Source organism: Zeugodacus cucurbitae, chromosome 4 (assembly GCF_028554725.1).
Source record: "Zeugodacus cucurbitae isolate PBARC_wt_2022May chromosome 4, idZeuCucr1.2, whole genome shotgun sequence".
Lineage (NCBI taxonomy): Eukaryota > Metazoa > Arthropoda > Insecta > Diptera > Tephritidae > Zeugodacus > Zeugodacus cucurbitae.
Window position 1 is genome coordinate 35,502,098 of NC_071669.1, and position 20,137 is coordinate 35,522,234.

General features: G+C 35.9%; 1 protein-coding gene across 18 annotated transcripts in view; it reads left to right on the plus strand.

Annotated features, from left to right (window-relative positions):
* Nucleotides 1-20,137, plus strand: part of Rbp6_3 (RNA-binding protein Musashi homolog Rbp6) — a 436,335-nt gene that overhangs the window by 205,009 nt on the left and 211,189 nt on the right. The window contains exon 1 of one of the 18 annotated variants that reach the window (XM_054228392.1): nt 11,962-12,805. The exons of the other annotated variants lie outside the window; for them this stretch is intronic. The gene's annotated coding sequence lies outside the window, so the exon portion shown is untranslated. Of the gene's footprint in view, nt 1-11,961; nt 12,806-20,137 lie in introns of those variants that run through there. 18 annotated transcript variants of the gene reach the window in all.

Sequence of the window (20,137 nt, forward strand, 5' to 3'; positions counted from 1 at the left end):
TAGATTAGTTTAAACAGACTGACCTTCGCGGTAGGTTTCGCGATGGATCGCATTTGTACAGCTAAAAGTGCCAGTACGTTGCGATGCCAAAAGACTCCTAGGTATGGATCGCAAAGAAGACTCTTACGTATCGCCAAAGCGCTTTGAGCCTATCGCATATGCTTGATGCTAATCCGGAATGTCTAATCCGGAAAGTTTGCATGGTTCGCCTATAGAGTTGTAGATGACTTGGTGTTTCCATCTCGCTATGGCAGTTTGCGTCAGCAGGATTCCCAATAACGGAGCCCAGACTCGTTCCCAGAATGGTGAAATAGGACGACGGGTGTCCATTCATGAGAGCTCATCCACTCTGCAGTTCCCAGCGATTCCGCTGTGACCCGGCACCCACACGAGTCAATCAATATGTAAAATAGTTAGCAAAATTAAAATAAAAATAGATTGGTAAGCCTTTGATTGACATGACTTCGTTGATTTTTATAAAAATACCTCAGGTGCAGAATGGTATATGGCTAATAGTACAAGTCAATATGATTGCAAACCGTTCACAATTTCGTCTAAAAACGAGTGTTGAAATCATTTTGAAACTTTTGTTTCAGTTTTTGTGAAGACCTTTATTTAGTCTCTCCTTCCTTGTTTTTTACTCAAATACCCTTTATGGACAGACCGGCGTATAGACAGAGAGTGATTCAGATTCAAGTCGTCTCGTCATGCTAATCAATTTGATATATGTATATGTATACATTTATAACTCTATATATGTATCAATTAGAGGAAAAAAATAAAATCTCCATTACAAAATCAAACGTCAGAAAACGCAGTGTCCTCCCAGTGTCGCAAATTTGCATCGCTGCAGCCGACACATCCCGTGTTGCACAGATTGAAGTGTAAACGCCAGTCAAAACATATGGATCTGATATATATATGAATTAAGATTGTAACGTACAACATACATATATTTGCGTGAACGCATTTGAGACAATTGGGTTAACCAGGCACTGCCAGAGGTGAAAAGGGAGCTGAGACAAGTGGCACTCGGTTGAAAAGTGAAAAGTTTAAAGTGCAATTCTAGTGTAATTATGAACATTTCACAAAAGTGAAAACTTTCAAATGTGCACCAGCGCCTGGCCAGGCGGACTCGATCTACACATGCACATGTCCTCTGCCTTGAGATGTACGAATAAGTGTGTGTGTATGTGTGCTGTGCTGCCTGCGCCACTGTCTTGCACGTGCGTGCTAGAGAGGTGTTGGTGATTGTGTTGCACGTTCATTGGCTGCCACAAGAGTGATACGAGTATGGCATGCTAAAGTGGGCGCTGGCCAAAGCTGTGAGAGGGTGTGAGCTAAGGATCACTGCCGTCATGAAACAAAAGGGGAAATTAATTTATTTCAATTGAAGATGAACTTTTGAATGCAAAGTTATTTTTCAGCATTCCTACATTTGACAAACGCGCCAACGTCGAAGGGAATGCAGTGCAGTGGCAAGTCCATGCCACTAATGTTGTTACATATTCTGATATTCTGATGCATCTGCTGTTTGTTGTTGGTTTTTTGAAAAGTGTCAAATGCGCCGGCAAACTTCACAGCTACAGTTGGACTGTTGGTGCAGATAACGGCCGTCCTTCATCCGTTTCAAAGAAGCTTTAAGGCATTGCATAACGCCCGTTACTCGCCTTCGCCTCGGATGACTTTGGACTGGTGTAAAGTGGAAAAGTGAAAAGCGTGTAAGCCCATTCGCCGCTCGTATTAGTTTGAACAATGGAAATTTGAAGTTTTTCTGCTGATTTAGTGCTTCAGCAAACTTTTTAAATTGAACTGTTCCACGCTTGTTCGCTGCCGCATCGCAATTCAACTCAAACATCACCTCCACTCTCCCAGCGGTGATGACTATCTGTGACCATTGTTCGATGACATTTTCCCGCTATGGGCTGCTCGACAATGAAATTCGGCACCAGGAATGTCAGCCCCACCAGAGGTTGCATCTTCTCGCACCCACTCACCGGCAGTGAGCCGAAATGCAGGCAATGAGTCAAACGAAATGAAATATTATTATTACTTCACATAGTATTCTCTAAGTAAGTCCCGTACTTCATCACACTCCTCCGCTCCTCATGCCATAGCAATGCTGTCATAGCTACAGTGTTGGTTTCATTGCGGCATTGATTAAATTAAAGTTTCAATGGCTACAGCGCCGGCTGGGGAGGGAGGAGCTGGCAAATGGCAAACTATACAAATGACAATCAATCACTTAAGCTGAAGAAGATATAAAATAAATGAAAGTGAAAAGTGAGGTGTCAGCGATAATGTTTCTGAATTGTTTGGGATTTTATATGGCAAATAGTAAGGACGTAAAAACTCGAGTGCAAAGGAATCCACACATATGAGGCACAGTAGCGAGTTGCATGTGGACAATTGACATTAATCGGTTAAAAGAGGAAGGGCCGCCTTTGTTGGGAAACGACTGGGCTATAAAGAATTCGATATTGATTTCATAGATGTGCGACAAAGTAGAGGGCAACACAAAGCTAAACAATGCAGGGTGGATATTTGGGAATTATATTAAACACTCAATGGAATTCTAATTCTCTAAAAAGTTTATATGGGTGAATGTATATATAACTGAGAATTACGCTGTCAATAAGGGATATCAAAATAAAATAAATATATTCGGATTTCTGTGCCGATGAGCTGATGGGCTATTATTGGAAACCCTTAACCACACTCCATAATTAGGGTGCACAGCATTCCAGCATTGTGCGTTGTTTTTAGGATGAGTAAATCTTTAATTTACGATTATATGACAAAAGGAATAAGTTTATGTAAAAAAATCAATCTTTAAAACTTTAATCATATGTGAAGATGTTCATATTTCAATTCATGCTCACATAACTGGTCGCCAAATTCGCTATAATAAGAACCGTTAGGGCTAACACTTCCAAATTAGATTGAATCTTGTTTTATCACGATACTAGCATTTTTAGACAGCCAAATTAGTTGATCAATTAAAATTTTTATGGAGAAGCTCAGCTGTTATTCATTTTTGGTTGCTATAAAGGGACATGAAATAATAGTACCAAAAAAACTCAATAAAATCCAAAATAATTTTATTTTGAGTAAAAAAAAAAAAATCATATACAATCAGCCTTATTGTAAATTTCATGTGAACGATATTCCCAATGAAAAAACTCACATATTTGTGTTTTCTGTAATATGAATTTCACATGGGGAAAATCTCACATCTTCGAAAATTTTTTTCATGTGAAACAGTAAAATTTGTTCACAAAATCAATTGTAGGGGACAAGTATCAATATTAACAACTGTTTTAATATGAACTAAAGTCTATGTATATTAAGTAGTTCTTTGGCTATATGAAACCATAGCTAAATTAATACTCGGTGGGATCATTGCGTAGTGGAGGCCGCTTCAAATGACAAGGCTACTTTAGCGGTTTTAAGGCGCAAGTGCTGCTATAATGGTAACAGCGGATATATTGCTTCGAAGCGTAACATCCTTCGTCCTCCAGTGAAGTGACGATTAACTCTGGATTAAGTGCTCGCTAACTACGCGCCCGAGACTGCTAAAGAAATGTATACCCTCACTTTCAGTCGATACCAGTTAGACCTCCACAATTTAACTAGTTTGGGTGCCTGGAATCCTAGGTAATAAAGTAAGGCTGATGAGTTTCACAGTTTTTACAGTAAAATGCGAACAAGTAGTCAAAAAATCCTTCTGACCCAAGGAAAATCGTAAGATGTCTAGGGCGCTCAACCCATCCTTTTCGAATGCTCCGTCTAGGCAAGATCCGGAATAAAATTCCGTGGATCTCACTTTTTGAACATCCTCGCAAATCGGCGGCTGTTGAAGTATGCAGATTTGTAGTATATTCACAGCGCTTGTGTTTTTCTGACTTCACAAGGGACTGTCCTTATAGTCTTAGTGTTTTGCCCCTCCTATGGGGAACAACCATAAAAACTAACTTAAAGTCTACTAACAAAAAACAGTTGAAGGTCTTGGTGGTCAATCCTCATATAGTAAAGAGCTTTCACAAATAAAATAAGGATAAAGTACATGCATTTTGGATTAGGAACATGATTTCTTGAATAGCACGGGGCCACCATCGAAATCAATTCCTGAATAGCACAAGATAGTTAAGTTGTGCGTCCAATGTGCGTCCGTTCAACTTGTTTTATTGTATTATCTCTTCGAATATACTATTACATCCTTTTCCGTGGTGGAGAACGCAAGTCGAACCAGCACCGAAATTGTTATATTGATTATTTATCCTTTTATGCTATAATAGTCGCGCATTGCTTATGTATGATTTTTTATAAAATTACTCAAAATTAATCATTAACGGTGAAGAAAATCATGAAAATCAATACATAATCTTTATTATGTGATTTTTAAAATAAAACTTATAATGATTACGGTCCTTGAAAACGCTATAACCAATAACAATTTAATACAATTTATAACAATTTAAAATTTGATTTGATTTAATGTATTTAGAATCTGTTTAATTATAAATAAACAATTACTAAATTTCATTAGAACACAATGATGTTGAATAATGGTAGCATGACATAAAATGAAAAATTTACATTAATTGAATCGAAGGGGAAGGTCTAGGAAGAGGTGTATTTTCAATATTCTAGGTTGTAAACTATTGTCCAGCAATTGGATCGCAATGATCTCCAGCTCGAGCCACGTTCCCCTAGAACGTAAAGTTAGTCCCAACATATGACTACTTTTTTGAAAAATAGTTGCGATATGTGCGCAATTTGTGGTTTTTCGGGTTTAAAGTATACCATATGTGTAGTATATCGATCAACATGATAGATCCCTAAGGAATGAAGTGAACACAAGGTCATCCGATATCTTATGATATGCCCAATTTAATGATTTTCGTAACTCTTCGTTACTTATTTACACAAATTTTATATATTAATAAAATTTCTCAAGCATAATTGGTTCGGTAACAAAAATTAATGATATCGGCATATTTTAGTTATCATTTAGATGATATAGTGATTTCTAAAATACATATATGTAGCTTAAGATATTTGGATTAAAAAGAAAGTTACAGTATAGCTAGGTAGCTAGGTAGGAGGGCAGCCCTGGTTTTTTACGGACTCAATTAGCAGTAGCAGTGCCATTTTGATGCACTAATAATAGACATTTTTATTACTGTGGAAAATTGTTTCTTTTTACCTTCTAGTTTACAGCCGTGGTAAATGCTATTGTGCGACATACCTATTTTCATCGCGTGTTCTCCAAATGGCTAATGCCCTGTTATAGTAGCGGTAAGTCTGTAGATACTTTTCACGGACCTATTTAATAAGTCCCTAGTCCTTTTGTTGCCATAGTTTGGCTATATCTTGGTTGAGTTATTTTGCATTTCGTTGTCCATTTTCATCTGGTATTGGCTAATTGTTGAAATTGTATATTGAGCTCTCTCACTGAAGTCAGCCTCGCATTCATCTAGAAAATCTCCTGCCTTTGCCAACTCATCTAATTTTTTGTTACCGAAAATGATCCTGTGGCCGGGGACCCAGATCAAGTCTAGGTGAATTTTGTCTTCCAGTGAGCTCAGTGATTTCTTGCAGTTATGGATTATTTTGGAATTTGCCATGAGCGACGACAAGGTCATTATTGTCGCCTGGCTATCTGCGTATATTGTTGCTTTATGTATCCTCTTGTAGTTAGCCAATAGAGCTAACCTTCTCTATGCCCAGTACTTCTGTTTGGAAGATGCTAGCCGAGTTCGGTAGACGGATAGAGAGAGAAATGTTACAGTATAAGTAAGTAATACCCCTGACAGACGGCGGCGTTAATTCGGATTAACTGCTTTAATCGGGGTTAATTTAGAGTTAGAGTACAGAGGTTAGAGAGTTAGTGGGAGTTCGTGTCATTTTCGTTGGCAGCATTGTTAAACATGGCCGCTTTTAACCTATTGTAAATGAAATATGCAATACTGACAGCTGTTTTTCAATGAAATGTAAACAAAAACATATGCTTGCAATGAAATAGCTAATTTTTTCTAAAATGGAAGTTCTAATTATAACGGATTTATTTACATTTTTTTAGTAATTAATGATTTTGTACTAATTGTGCGGCTAACAACCGCAATATTTGCTTTCTATCCAATTTTATTTTACCAAAATGATAATATTATTGCCAATCAGCTGTAAATGGGAGTTTACTTTAGTCTACAATTTGTTTATTATTCTACACTGTTGTTCCTGTTATGTTTAGACATCCAAAACAAAGACAAAATTTTTACCGAGCATAGCTCTTTTCACAAATTCCACTTTTAATATTATTACATCTTCATCGTAATTTCGATGATTTGATTTTTGGTAGCTCAAAACAAGCCAGACCTTTGCCCATACAAAAAATATCAATTCTCATTAATCTAATGTGCATTATTTGTACCTTCGACTTATAGCAATATATGTACATACACATTGTATACATACATGCATTGAGAGATAAATGCATAAATATATGAAATGTACCGTTTGAAGCGCCGATATGAATGTGTATGTGTGAAGCATGTTGCAGGATTTGTGTGGTGTGTTGATGTATGTATTTGTTATAGTGGTGGCATATTCGCATTCAAATTGGATTCCTGCAGCGCATTGTCGTTGTTGTTGCCTGTTTTGTGGTTGCGCGCACAAAATCAGCGACCGCGGGAAATCTGCGAAGCGCGCAACCAACAAAAACCAGCAACCGAATCTTAACCAAGCAACAACCAGCAGATAGGCTAAACATGCCACAGGAGCATGGCGGATCGAAATTCTCTTGAGGTGTGGTCGGAGCGCGATGGAACCCGACTGCCGAATGTTCTGTTGGTACTCATAGCAGAAAAGCGACGTTGCTTGTGCCCGCTTTTTGGCTGCTTTCTGGCTGCGATGGAGGTGATTCTGTCAACCGAATTTCGACATTCGTCTGCTTTATATAAGCGCCAGTGTATACATATATCCCCGTATGTGGAATGCCGCAACAGTCGACCAACACATACTTGTAATTATAATGTCTAATAGAATAAAATAAATTAGTTGCGACGGAGAATCAGAATGAGATTGGACAGGTAATTGAAAAACTGATCGAGATCAACATATATGGACATACATATGAATATTCTTTATATGAGTCTTGCTGGTGCGGGAAACTTATGGACACATCCAATACATTTTTTCAAAACATTTTATGTTTACCAGATGAAGTTAGCCAGATGGATGAAAATTTGCATTCTTCTAAACGGTATTCGAAGTTTTGATTTTTGTAAGACCCACATTAGATCTTTTCGCTTGGATCATATTAATAGCTATACATTGACTGCAAATAGTGAACGCTTTAAATCGCAAATTGTCGCCTTATTAATTTTTGTAGAGATATTTGGTTGTTATAACGGGCAGAGTTGCAATTAGATTGCGGAGTTAAAAATTAGCTGTTCGGTACCATATTTAGAAGTGCTTAAAAGTGGACTATGGTATATTTAAAGCATTCGAGAAAAGCAAAATTCGAAAACTCCCTCTATTAAATATACGTGTACATACATACATATATGCTTATAAACTGCTTTATATTTCTAAACATAATAGCATATCCATAATTAACTAGTGATGTACAGTTACGTTCGCCCGTAGACTGCCTTACTTTATTGTAATAGTTAAAGTGGCAACCTCTTTAATAATCACGAGGTCTTTATGGTATACATATGTACTGTTTGTACACCAAAAAAAAATATATATATAGGGATGTGTTTGGTTCCCGAAACGGCTGTGTGTACTCAGCATATGTTTGCCTCACAAATTATTTGCAGCAATTGCCCTCGCAGCGAACGCGTGAAATGTCAAATCAGCCAACCGCGAGTAATGATGGAAACTGTAAAAATTACAAATGCGCAAATAATGGAGGTCATGTGGATAGAACATAAGTGTACTCGAGGTGGCGTTTGGAATCAACATTTAAGAATTAGAATTACCATATGAGATAATGTCGAGAGTACCCAAACTTTAATTACGAGGGTTACAATTTTTGTTTCCTTCTTTGGGAAGTTCCCGCGTGACAAGGTGCTGCTTGATGTTAGAGTTTGTACTAAGAATTAATGAATATGTATAAAATTCAGAATAATTTCGACTAAAAATGTTTTGGAAAACAGTTTTCGGCATCACTTAAAAATTAAAGGAGGGTTACCATCTACCTGAAATCGTAGTAGCTTGATAAAATGTTAATTAATTTGTGCTATAAACACAAAAAAGAGTAGACAAATCCCTATTTTTAAGCCACTTTTTGAACCAGCCAAAGTTTTTGGAATAAAGTAAGAATAATGCTAAGAACCTGATGTACAACTTTATGGAAGGAACAATAATCCTATGAAACGTATGGAAATTTGAGATCGATAAGGCTCCTTTAATAGTAGTAGCCTTAGGTCACAGAGAAGTGGGACAGGTATTTTAACTATAGATTAAAATATTAAATAGTATCGGCCAAACTATTTATATTATTATATTATTATTACATTTCCAAAAAAAAATTGAAAATGCTTTGATTAATGGTTGATGAATTTTACCTTTTTTATTTTTTTTTCAGTCAGTATGTATTTTCAAATTTTGTTAAAGGCATACTTTAAACTTTCGGGTCCTCGTAATTCCCGGCACACACATTATGTTAACAGTGTGGCATTCGCACTTTTGAACACACGCTTCGAGCACACATGTTCAAGCTATCACTGGAAGGTTCGTGTAACATGGTATAGACAATTGGGCACACGTGTTTGCCAAGTGCGTTGACGGGCACTTACACCCGGTATGGCAATGTAAGGTAGTGTGTGTATTTTACTACCATTGTAAACAACAACAACGCATTAAGTTCAGTGCTTCAGCAACTCGCAACAATATTTCCTAACAAATATGCAAAAACAACATCGAAAGCGTTTAGCGCGAAATTCTCTATTTTATCATTCATTCGCCAGTGAAATGATTTCCATGCTGCGCCTGGTTGCCAGCGATGCCTTGCGCCAGCGGAAGTGTACCATGGCTCTGGTAGTGGCTGGATGCTTCTGCTAGCGCCGGTTGTTAGGTAATTTTTGTTGTTGCTTTGCGCCACCATTTAAGTTTAATGAGCGATTTTTTAAAGTCTCATAAATGGCTATGATACCACTTAACACAGTCGGCCATAACAACAATAATAAATAAAGCAGTGTATACCATAAAAGTCCATAGTAAAAACTCCAGTCAAGCGCAAACTGTGGCAACTTGATGCTGCCACTGATACTTGTGGTAAGTCTGTACACGTAAACACTATGTGCATATGCATGGCTGTGTGTGTGTGAAAGTATGTTGTTCGCATTGTTTTAGCTTGCTTGGTTGGTTAACGTGCTCTTAAGCGCTAATCTCCCAATAGAGAAGTGTTAAAAGCTGATGCTTAGGTATGTAATATGCCAGAGAGTTTCATTTGATTACATTTTAAAGCCAAGAGAGAGAAAGTTTTTGCATGCAGTAACTTTCCAATTCAAACAACACCATCGCCGAAAACCATCCTCGTAGAAGCAGATGATTTTTTCGTTTACCAACTCTCACTTAATTCTCTGTTAGTTTACAATGAATATATAAGATACCTATGTAGATTTAGAATGGATCGAAGTAGAAAAATAAAATAAAACAAGTAAGGAAGAGCTAAGTTCGGGTGCAACCGAACATTGTATACTCTCGCAATTTATTGAAGAAATTTTAAAAAGATAACACAATTCGACCCATATATACGGCATGAAGTCCACTAGAATAACGAAAATCATGATATATAGTAACGAGAGCTGAGGTAATTCCTGAACCGATTTCATTAAATTTCACCAGCAAGGTACACTATATCCAATACTATACGCTCACTTAATTTTGCTAAGATATATCACATATTAACCAATACATATATGCGTAATAAAGTTCAACGAATTTTTGAAAAACCTAAAATTATGTATATAGGAGCTAGGAGATGTTGTGACCCGATTTTAATAATTTTTGGAACAGAGACACACTATTGGAAGAAAACAATTTCCTCTGAATTACATTAAATTATCTGAGAGATTTACCCATATTTTCGGTGAAAAATTAACTTTAGGAGTTCAACACGTTCGATATCTGGGACCTTGAAAAGTTATAGTCCGTTTTCGACAATTTTTTCACAAGTGATGCCACAGATCATATACTATATTTGTGTAAAGTTTTATTTCGCTATCATCATTGGTTCCTAATGTATATATTATAAAGTGAAGGAATAAGATGGAATTCAAAATTGAGTTATAAGGAAAGTAGTCGTGGTTGTGAACCGAGTTCGCGCGTTTTTTATCTGTGTTATCAGGGTGTCAAGAAAATATTATATACCGAATTACATTGAAATCTGTCTAGTAGTTACTGAGATATGGTTTTTGACCCATAAGTGGACGATGCCACGCCCATTTTCCATTTTGTAAAAAAATATCAGTGCAGCTTCCTTTTGCTATCATTTCTGTGAAATTTTGTGTTTCTGACGTTTCTCGTTAGTGAGTTAACGCACTTTTAGTCATTTTCAACCTAATCTTTGTATGGGAGGTGGGCGTGGTTATTATCCGATTTCTTTCATTTTTGGACTGTATACTGTATGGGGCTGCCACACTATTAACATAGTATTTGTGCAAAGTTCTGCACCGATATCTTCAATAGTACTTATTTTATATATTTTAAAGTTAACTATTCAGATTGTCTTCAAAGTTCTGGTATATAGGAAGTAGACGTGGTTGTGAAGCGATTTGGCCTATTTTCACAATATATCATTGGGATGTAAGGAAACTATTACAAACCAAGTTTCATTGAAATCGGTCGAGTAGTTCCTGAGATATGGTTTTTGACCCATAAGTGGGCGACGCCACGCCCATTTTCAATTTTGAGTGCAGCTTCCATCTGCCATTTCTTTTGTGAAATTTAGTGTTTCTGACGTTTTTCGTTAGTGAGTTAACCCACTTTTAGTCATTTTCAACCTAATCTTTGTATGGGAGGTGGGCGTGGTTATTATCCGATTTCTTTCATTTTTGGACTGTATACTGTATGTGGCTGCCACACTATTAACATAGTATTTGTGCAAAGTTCTGCACCGATATCTTCACTAGTACTTACTTTATATATTGTAAAGTAAACGATTCAGATTGTCTTCAAAGTTCTGGTATATAGGAAGTAGGCGTGGTTGTGAAGCGATTTGGCCTATTTTCACAACATATCATTGGGATGTAAGGAAACTATTACAAATCAAGTTTCATTGAAATCGGTCGAGTAGTTCCTGAGATATGATTTTGACCCATAAGTGGGCGACGCCACGCCCATTTTCCATTTTGTAAAAAAATCTGAGTGTAGCTTTCATCTACCATTTCTTATGTGAAATTTAGTGTTTCTGACGTTTTTCGTTAGTGAGTTAACCCACTTTTAGTCATTTTCAACATAACTTTTGTATGGGAGGTGGGCGTGGTTATGATCCGATTTCTTTCACTTTTGAACTGTATTAGGAAGTGGCTAAAAAAAAACGACTGCAGAAAGTTTGGTTTATATAGCTCTATTGGTTTGCGATATATGTACAAAAAACTTAGTAGGGGGTGGGGATACACCCACTTCCCCAAAAAAATTACATCCAAATATGCCCCTTCATAGTACGATCCTTCATACCAAATTTTATTTCCATAGCTTTATTTATGGCTTAGTTATAGCACTATATGTGTTTTCGGTTTTCGCCATTTTGTGGGCGTGGCAGTGGTCCGATTTTACTCATTTTCGAAAGCAACCTTCCTATGGTGGCAAGAAATAAGTGTGCCAAGTTTCAACAAGATATCTTAATTATTACTCAAGTTACAGCTTGCACAGACGGACGGACGAACGGACGGACGAACGGACGGACGGACGGACGGACGGACGGACGGACGGACAGACAGACATTCGGATTTGAACTCCACTCTTCACCCTGATCACTTTGGTATATATAACCCTATATCTAACTCGTTTAGTTTTGGGTGTTACAAACAACCGTTATGTGAACAAAACTATAATACTCTCTTTAGCAACATTTGTTGCGAGAGTATAAAAACATATTTGGGGGCGGGGTCACGCCCACTTTTCCAAAAAAATTACATTCAAATGTGCCCCTCCCTAATGCGATGCTAGTTCCAAATTTTATTTTCATAACTTTATTTATGACTTAGTTATAGCTCTTTATGTGTTTTTGGTTATCGCCATTTTGTGGGCGTGGCAGTGGTCCGATTCCGCCCATCTTTGAACTTAATCTTCTTATGGTGCCAAGCAACACGTGTTCCAAGTTTCATTAAGATATCTCAATTTTTACTCAAGTTACAGCTTGCACGGACGGACAGACGGACAGACAGACATCCGGATTTGAACTTTACTCGTCACCCTGATCACCTTGGTATATATAACCCTATATCTAACTCGTTTAGTTTTAGGACTTACAAACAACCGTTATGTGGACAAAACTATAATACTCTCTTTAGCAACTTTTGTTGCGAGAGTATAACAAGTAAGGAAGGGCTAAGTTCGGGTGCAACCGAACATTGTATACTCTCGCAAGTTATTTATTAATTATTAAATTAATGCTTAATTTATAGATTGCTAAGTGAACGAATCAGATGTGTAGACGGAGAACGACTACTGGATGTAACGTGCACAGCTCATATCAGAAAAAGTAACTGTAAGCTTGCACAACACATAAGTCTACATGATTGAAAAAATCGCTGGTTAAAAATATTTAAATAACGCGAATTAGAAGCCGGTAAGTACAATGTTGACTATAGGCAACATTGGGCATGAAAGGGTTAAAAAGTGTATTATCCCGCGTAGGGAGACTGATTGCAACTTGTTATCATAAACATAAAAAAAAAACATAGTATTAACTACAAATTTAACTGAACAGCATTGTAGAATTAATTCATCAAGAGAAAATGAACATTCAAATCATAAATGGCAATATGTATTGCTCAATAATGAAAAGCGTACAACAACTGAATCTCCTAAACTCCAAAAGAAAAAACAAATCATAATCGGTTTGACATCCTAACTGATGACGACGATGTCCTGCTAGAGGCTGGTGAAGACAAAAACGTGTCAGCGTACGAAACAGAAGTGATGAATGCTCCAATACCACTGCATTAATCATACCTGGCGAAATGATACATTCTATTTTTACTGCAATTGCAAAAAAAAAAAAATATTTTAGATATAAATCGCTAAATGATGGACAAATTAGAATTATGATAAATAATATAGACTCATATAGAAAAACAGTGAAACATTTAGACGCGATCAAGGTGTATTTTCACACCTACCAACGTAAACAGGATCGTCCATTTATTGTAGTGATAAGAGGAATTCACTTTCCCACTTCTTTAAATGAAATGAATAATAATATTATACTATTAAGTCACAAAGTAAGAAACGTATCTAATGACAAAAATCACAAATCTGTACAAGTTTTTTTTTACACTAAAGCGAAGCGACAGCCCTCCTTTGCTTTTAAATGGCAATGTAATTCCTAATAGTGATAACGTTAAATACCTTAGCATTCATTCGGACAAACGATTAACATGGAAACAGCACATACAAGCCAAACATAAACAATAAAAATAAAAATTAATCAGCTTTATTGGCTACTCGAACGAAACTCGCCATTACATCTAGAAAATAAATGACTTATACATAAAACCATACTGAAACCTATATGGACCTACGGTGTGCAACTTTGGGGCACTGCTAGTAACTCAATTATTGAGATTCTACAAAGATACCAATCAAAAACTTTAAGATTAATTACAAACGCCCCTTGGTTCAGCACAAATAAAGCCATTCAATTTAAGATTTTGTTAAAGAATTTGCTTATTATATGTTTTAAAAGCAGACCCGACCACAATAGTAAAAAAATCTTACTCATAAAGATGAAAACAATATAACCGGTATATTGATTGATATACATTATTGTAGATCTATAAATGCGTAAATCATAATAATTTGTTAATTTTTTTTTTAATTTTCTTTGCTGACGATATTGCTTGCCTTAATCTTGTTCTATCGCAAAATCGAGGTTGATTTATGTTAGGCAGCATGATGACAACTCATACTACTTTTAATTGCAAAGTAAGTATTGATAGTTCAGGCAATTTTAAATAGTCTGTGAGATAATTGTTTACGTCATCCTGGTTTGTAGCTGTGTCAACTCTTCTGGAATGAAATCCTAAATTGTCGCATTGAAAACATCGACATCTTTGTTTTTTACCACCAATATTGGTCATTCAATCAGCCATTTATGGTTCCATGAAGTGACAGAAATCTGTTGGAAATATTATTAATCACACTGCCATTTACCAATCCAGTTTGATATTGTTGCAAAAACACTCGTATCTTAGTGTTAATTGGCAATTCTTTATGTGTTGTCATAAATTAGATGATTTTAGGCATGCGATTAGTTCGTCAGCTTTGCAATTTAGGAATAATTTCAAGTCCGAATGTACCGTTTATCTACCGCCTACTAACAGGTGTCAAGTTGCCCCTATTCCCTTTATACTTTGGTGGTGAAAATGAGTGAAATCAGTTCAGGAATTACCTCAGCCCTCATATACTATATATCATGATTTTCGTTATTCTAGTGGACTTCATGCCGTATATATGGGTCGAATTGTGTTATCTTTATAAAATTACATCAATAAATTGCGAAGGTATAAAATGTTCGGTTGCAGCCGAACTTAGCCTTTCCTTACTTGTTACAAATTGTTTTGAGCTATCGACACAACCATATACAATTGAACAATGACAAAAATATTTTAACAAAGCAACAATGGCAACCTTCAAAATATTATTATTTTTTGTTTTCTTTTTTTATATTTTTGTTGTCAATTGGAATAATTCTCTTATTATTATCTTCCTTGCAATTTTTCCATATTTACTTACTTTCTACACCTTTCCTGGCCTTACCCGAATATTTCAAGACTACAATTAACCAGATCGGTGTGCCTGTTCTCGACTTTTTGCGAGACTAACGAATAGCAATTAATTTTTATATCGGTAGAATACAAATTGTTTGTATGAGAGATTAGACATGTGTGGATAGACTTTTTCAGGAAATTTTTGTAATTTTTCTCTCAGTAAGAACCATTCTCCTACTTCAAGGAATATTATAAAAAAAAGAATTCGGTTCAGCTGTTATCGGGTTATGCGCTTAACAACACATTTAGCGATACATTTTTATATTATAGATATCCTATTGGAATTGTTTTAACAGTAATACAGAAATTAAGTCTTTACGGTATGTAACACGGAAAATACAATGCAAAATGGGTGTGTTAGTACAAAATAAACATATATACTTGGGAGTCGGATTAAAACCTCGCTCTTCGATCGTGTCCCCAAATGATGTCATTTGAAAACAACCGTTGTATTTTTGAGGATTCTGGCGTTTCGCCACGAAGCAGTGAATGCAATGGTTCAGGTGGCGATGCTAATGAGGACAATTTCACATTCCCATTGAGGCAGCATAATTCTGGATTTTCACCGGAAAACTTCAATTCATCACAATACTCGTAAGCAACCTCCATCATCCCAATGTGAACGCTCCTATGCAAACTGTAATCAATACTGCAATCGTATCGAAACGCTTCTCAATTAAAATCACTATTTGAAAAATTTCTTCTTGAGCTTCGAAAATAATTTATTTGTTGATTTCTTACGATTTCGCATAGCTAACCTATCCGTTTCACTGGCTGTCTCTCTTTGCTCTTGTAACTGAGAAGCCCGAAGTCGAGCACGGCGTTCTTCTCGTGCAATTTCATTTTCTTGCTGAGTCCTTTCAGTACCAATGCATCTAATCCTAGTTGCATTACGGCTTGTTCTTGTTAGGTTTGTCCGTTTTGGTCGCGGCATGGAATTTTTTCACAATAAATATAGCAAAAGAAAAGCGCAAAAACATAAACCGGTTAAGTTAAAATTCAATTATAAATTGGAACGTAATGACCTCAAAAATTTGTCAATACGATTCAAAAGCGTGAAATTGCGAAGGAATGAAAAAAATTGAAAAAATGTATGTGATTTTTTTCATCAAATTGATGTTATGACTGATAACTTTTTCGTTTCTCAGTTTTGTCTTCTTTTTTATGAAAATAAAGCCTACTCAGATGTTTTAAACAATAAATTTGTGATTTATATGGAATGTCAATTGCGTTTTTTATTCCAATTTTATTCACGTTCTCGTCACGAAAATGGATTAAAAAGTATCCTATTTCATACCCCCGGCCTTAAGCTACCTCCAAACCAAATTTATGCCAAATCGGTTCAGCCATTCTCTAGTTATAAATAGTTGAACTAACACGACTTTCTTTTATATTAATATAGAAGATATATATTGCAAATAAAATAAATCAATAAAAAACACAGTTTTATTTATTTACTTCGCATAAAGTTTTATGTACATATGTACATTAAAACATGTATTCTGAATTTTGTTTGTTGAAGTTTGCTATTTTTTGGCTCTTGACGTCTGTATCCCATGTCTTTGGCATGCCATTTATACAATCCATAATTGTAATATAATATTTTGTTCGCGTCCATACGATATCTATAACCCTCTAGAGACTCTTTTAAAATTCTGTTTCGATAGTAAAATTTTAAATTTTGTATTATATTTGTATGGAATTTGATTTCTAAACCCTATTGCTAATTCAAAAGTTCGAGTTATGGAAATCTTCGAGTTATAAAAGTTATGGAAGTTCCACTGTATATGGGAAGTAAGCGTGATTGTAAATCGAATAGTGTCTGAGATCTGTTTTTTTTTGGGAGCGGAGCTACGCCTACTTTTCAGGTGGTTTTCCTTACTAAATTAAAGCATTTTTAATAGTTTTCAACATAACCTCAAGTTATCGCATGCACAGACAGACGGACGGACAGAAATCCGTATTTCAACTCCATTCGTCGTCCTTCATTTATATACATACAACCTCATATCTAACTCTTTTATTTCTGGGTGACACAAGCAACCGTTATGTGAACAAAACTATAATACTCTCTTAGCAACATTTGCGAGAGTATAATGAAAGTGTATGACTATTTCAAAGTGTGTGGCAGTTTCAAACCACTCTGTTTCCATTGATAGTCAACTTTAAAACACCCAATATTCCTGACAACATTTAATTCAATCAAGCTATGCACACGCATATGTTTTTCGATTACTTTAAGTGGTAATGGTAACGAATAGTTAAAACGAAAGTTATCCGTAGTCACCAGTATAGAAGTGAGGGGAGTGAAATAAGCGAGTTCAACGAGTAGGCGAGGCATTGCCACATAATTACCGATCAATTTCGGTTTATGTTTGTGACATAATTAGCTTTGTAATCACTGCTGCACAGTTATGAAGCGGCGTCGGTAGCAGCTGGCCATACCACAACTCCACAATTACAGTTAAGTGTGAGTCTATAATGGTCCGCTTCATTCTTGTTTCTGCTGCCTCTTCTACCAATCATCGCCGCGGCAGGCTGCCCAGTTGCAGAGTTGGAAAACATCAACCGTACCAACACCGAAAGGCAACAATAACGTCCATATTTATTAGGAAGCCGGGCTGAACAATATCACGCACAAGTGCAAATATGTATTCACATAATTGTACGTAACTGGTAAACACCACTCCAGCGTCATTGAGTGTGCTTACTTAATTGCGATCGGTTAGCCGATGTCGCTCCCGCATCAGGTGCTGCTTCGCGTTGAAATTTAAAATTAAAATGTTTGCTAAGAAAATTATAATTTTTTTCGTGTGCTAGAAGTTTAATTGCTTCACCTTGTTGTTATGTCTTGTAATAAAATTTTGATTTAATGGAGACTACTGTGCCACCCTGTATTGTCCTTAAGTACGTCGTTATTGCAACAAATCGCCCCTTACTCCTCACCAGACGAACCGATTGCTAATAACAATTGAGTGTGATTATCGATTTAGTAATTAAGCGACGAGGCAGTAATTAACAAACGAGAATAGAGCCGAGACGAGTTGACTTGAGCGCTGCTGCTTCAGCTAAAAGTATGTATTGTTGGTGACGATAATGGTAGCAATAACCAATCGCCCTAGCAAACAGCACTGGGCATACATAGAAATTTACGATGCTACTATGTAAAAATTATGGCAGTTTTGTTTGTCTGTATTGTTGTACGAGTTTATACTTATGAATATAGTCAGTTCCTCACCACATATTCCGACGGTCTCTGGGTTAGATTAATCGCAATTATAATATATTATTGGTTTCTTATTTACTACCATCTTGAAATGAAGATGTTTTATTACAGTTACATAGAATTGATAGGTTTTAATAATAATTTTAATTTTAGTACTTAGGACTAATTCAGATAGAGATAATGATAATTACTTCATTAAATTATTTTGAATAGCTAAACTTAGTTTGGTTCGTGTGCTTAAAATAATTATTTTCTGATTTGCTATTTTCTGTAAATTTGCTATTCAGAATAATACATTTGTATATGTATCCCAAAAATTGAGAATATTTTACTTAATATTATGTGATTCGGCAACAAAAATTAGGAAGTAAATGTAAATGAATAAAAATCAGGTTATGTACACTCAGTGCTCTATTGTCCGTCGTGTTTTATATGTCCGTTTTAAATTAAATCTTTGGATTTCACCAACTCCTCTGTTCCTTTTCTTTGGACTTGAAAATCAATTCCAAGCAATGCATTGCAATGGATTTATGTACATACGTTATTTATATAATGTACATATGTATAAACAAATGCTCGTTGAAAAAGAACTTAACTTTGCGACTTTATGTTTTGCAGCAGTTTTTTCCTTGTTTTTGCCATCGAGCAGCCACTTTAGCTAAACAAAATACCGTTAAGTAACTGTGAATTATTACAGTCATTACACGTTTACGAGCAGTCAATATTGCCAACGCCACCAATCTGCCTTTATGCTCTTTCAGCTTACTAGTTGTGCTCCCCAGCCTAGTTTACAAGTCATTCCCCACAACAATTAGCATTCGCTTGAATCCGTTTTTGTATTTTCAGCATTACTCTGTTTATATGTGTTTATTTCAACTTTTTTCATAGAAAAATTTAAAAATCGGAATAACATAACCACGTAAACTCCTGTGATAAAAGCAATCTGATGGCTCATACAAAAGCCATTCGACTATACAAGAGCTCTGCAGCGGTGTAAATATTTATATTGTGGACTAGAGAAACTTGGTACTCAGGGGTGCAAGCAATCTTCATAAATGTTATGCATTAAAATTCCTTGTTAATATATGACTAACATTACAATTTGTTAAAATTACATATAGAGGGTTTTGCAATAAGAGCGCTTACGTTCTCTAAATAAAACAAAAACGGTTTAGGATATCAATGAAGTTCTTTATTCCTATGAAAATATAATACCTTCGATGCCATTATGTATGGAACTCGATTTCTCTTGCAAGTCCACCACGATCACCAAGTGAACTGACAAGCTATAAAGAAGAACACATTCATAAAATTTTGAACCCATGGAGATAATTGATGGTGAGATATAGGAATATATGTAGTGTTATGCATTGATATTGCGATTTTCTACTGACAGTAGAATAAACTCCAGTCGATTGAGTCGATTATATTAGAATTTGCTATTGCATAACTTTAAAAATTTCTAAGGATTGAAAAATTGCTGTCGACAATGGCTTAATGGCGTCTTAGTGGCTTAATTTCGTAATGCTGGTCTAAATCCACGTTAGAAGCAAATATGCTACCTAACTCATGGTTCAACAATTGTTTCACAATTGTCAATACCGCAAATTCTCAGGAAATTTAATTTGTTGTGACTTTACCGATGCATTTTGTTTTTGTTAAATATGCTTTCTCAATATCTCTTTCTCCGCAATCCAAAACAATTGCCAATTTGCAAACTTCATTTACTTCCAGCCCAATTTTATGACTCTATGAAACTTCCCGCTTGAATTAAATTTTAGCGAAAATATTCTAGTGTGAAGGGAAGGTAGCATACACATATAAGGGGGAACATTTTGTCTAAAGAGGAGGAGGCAGCAGTAAGGGGAGATTCAGCAGCTGTTTAGTCTTCTACCCCACTACA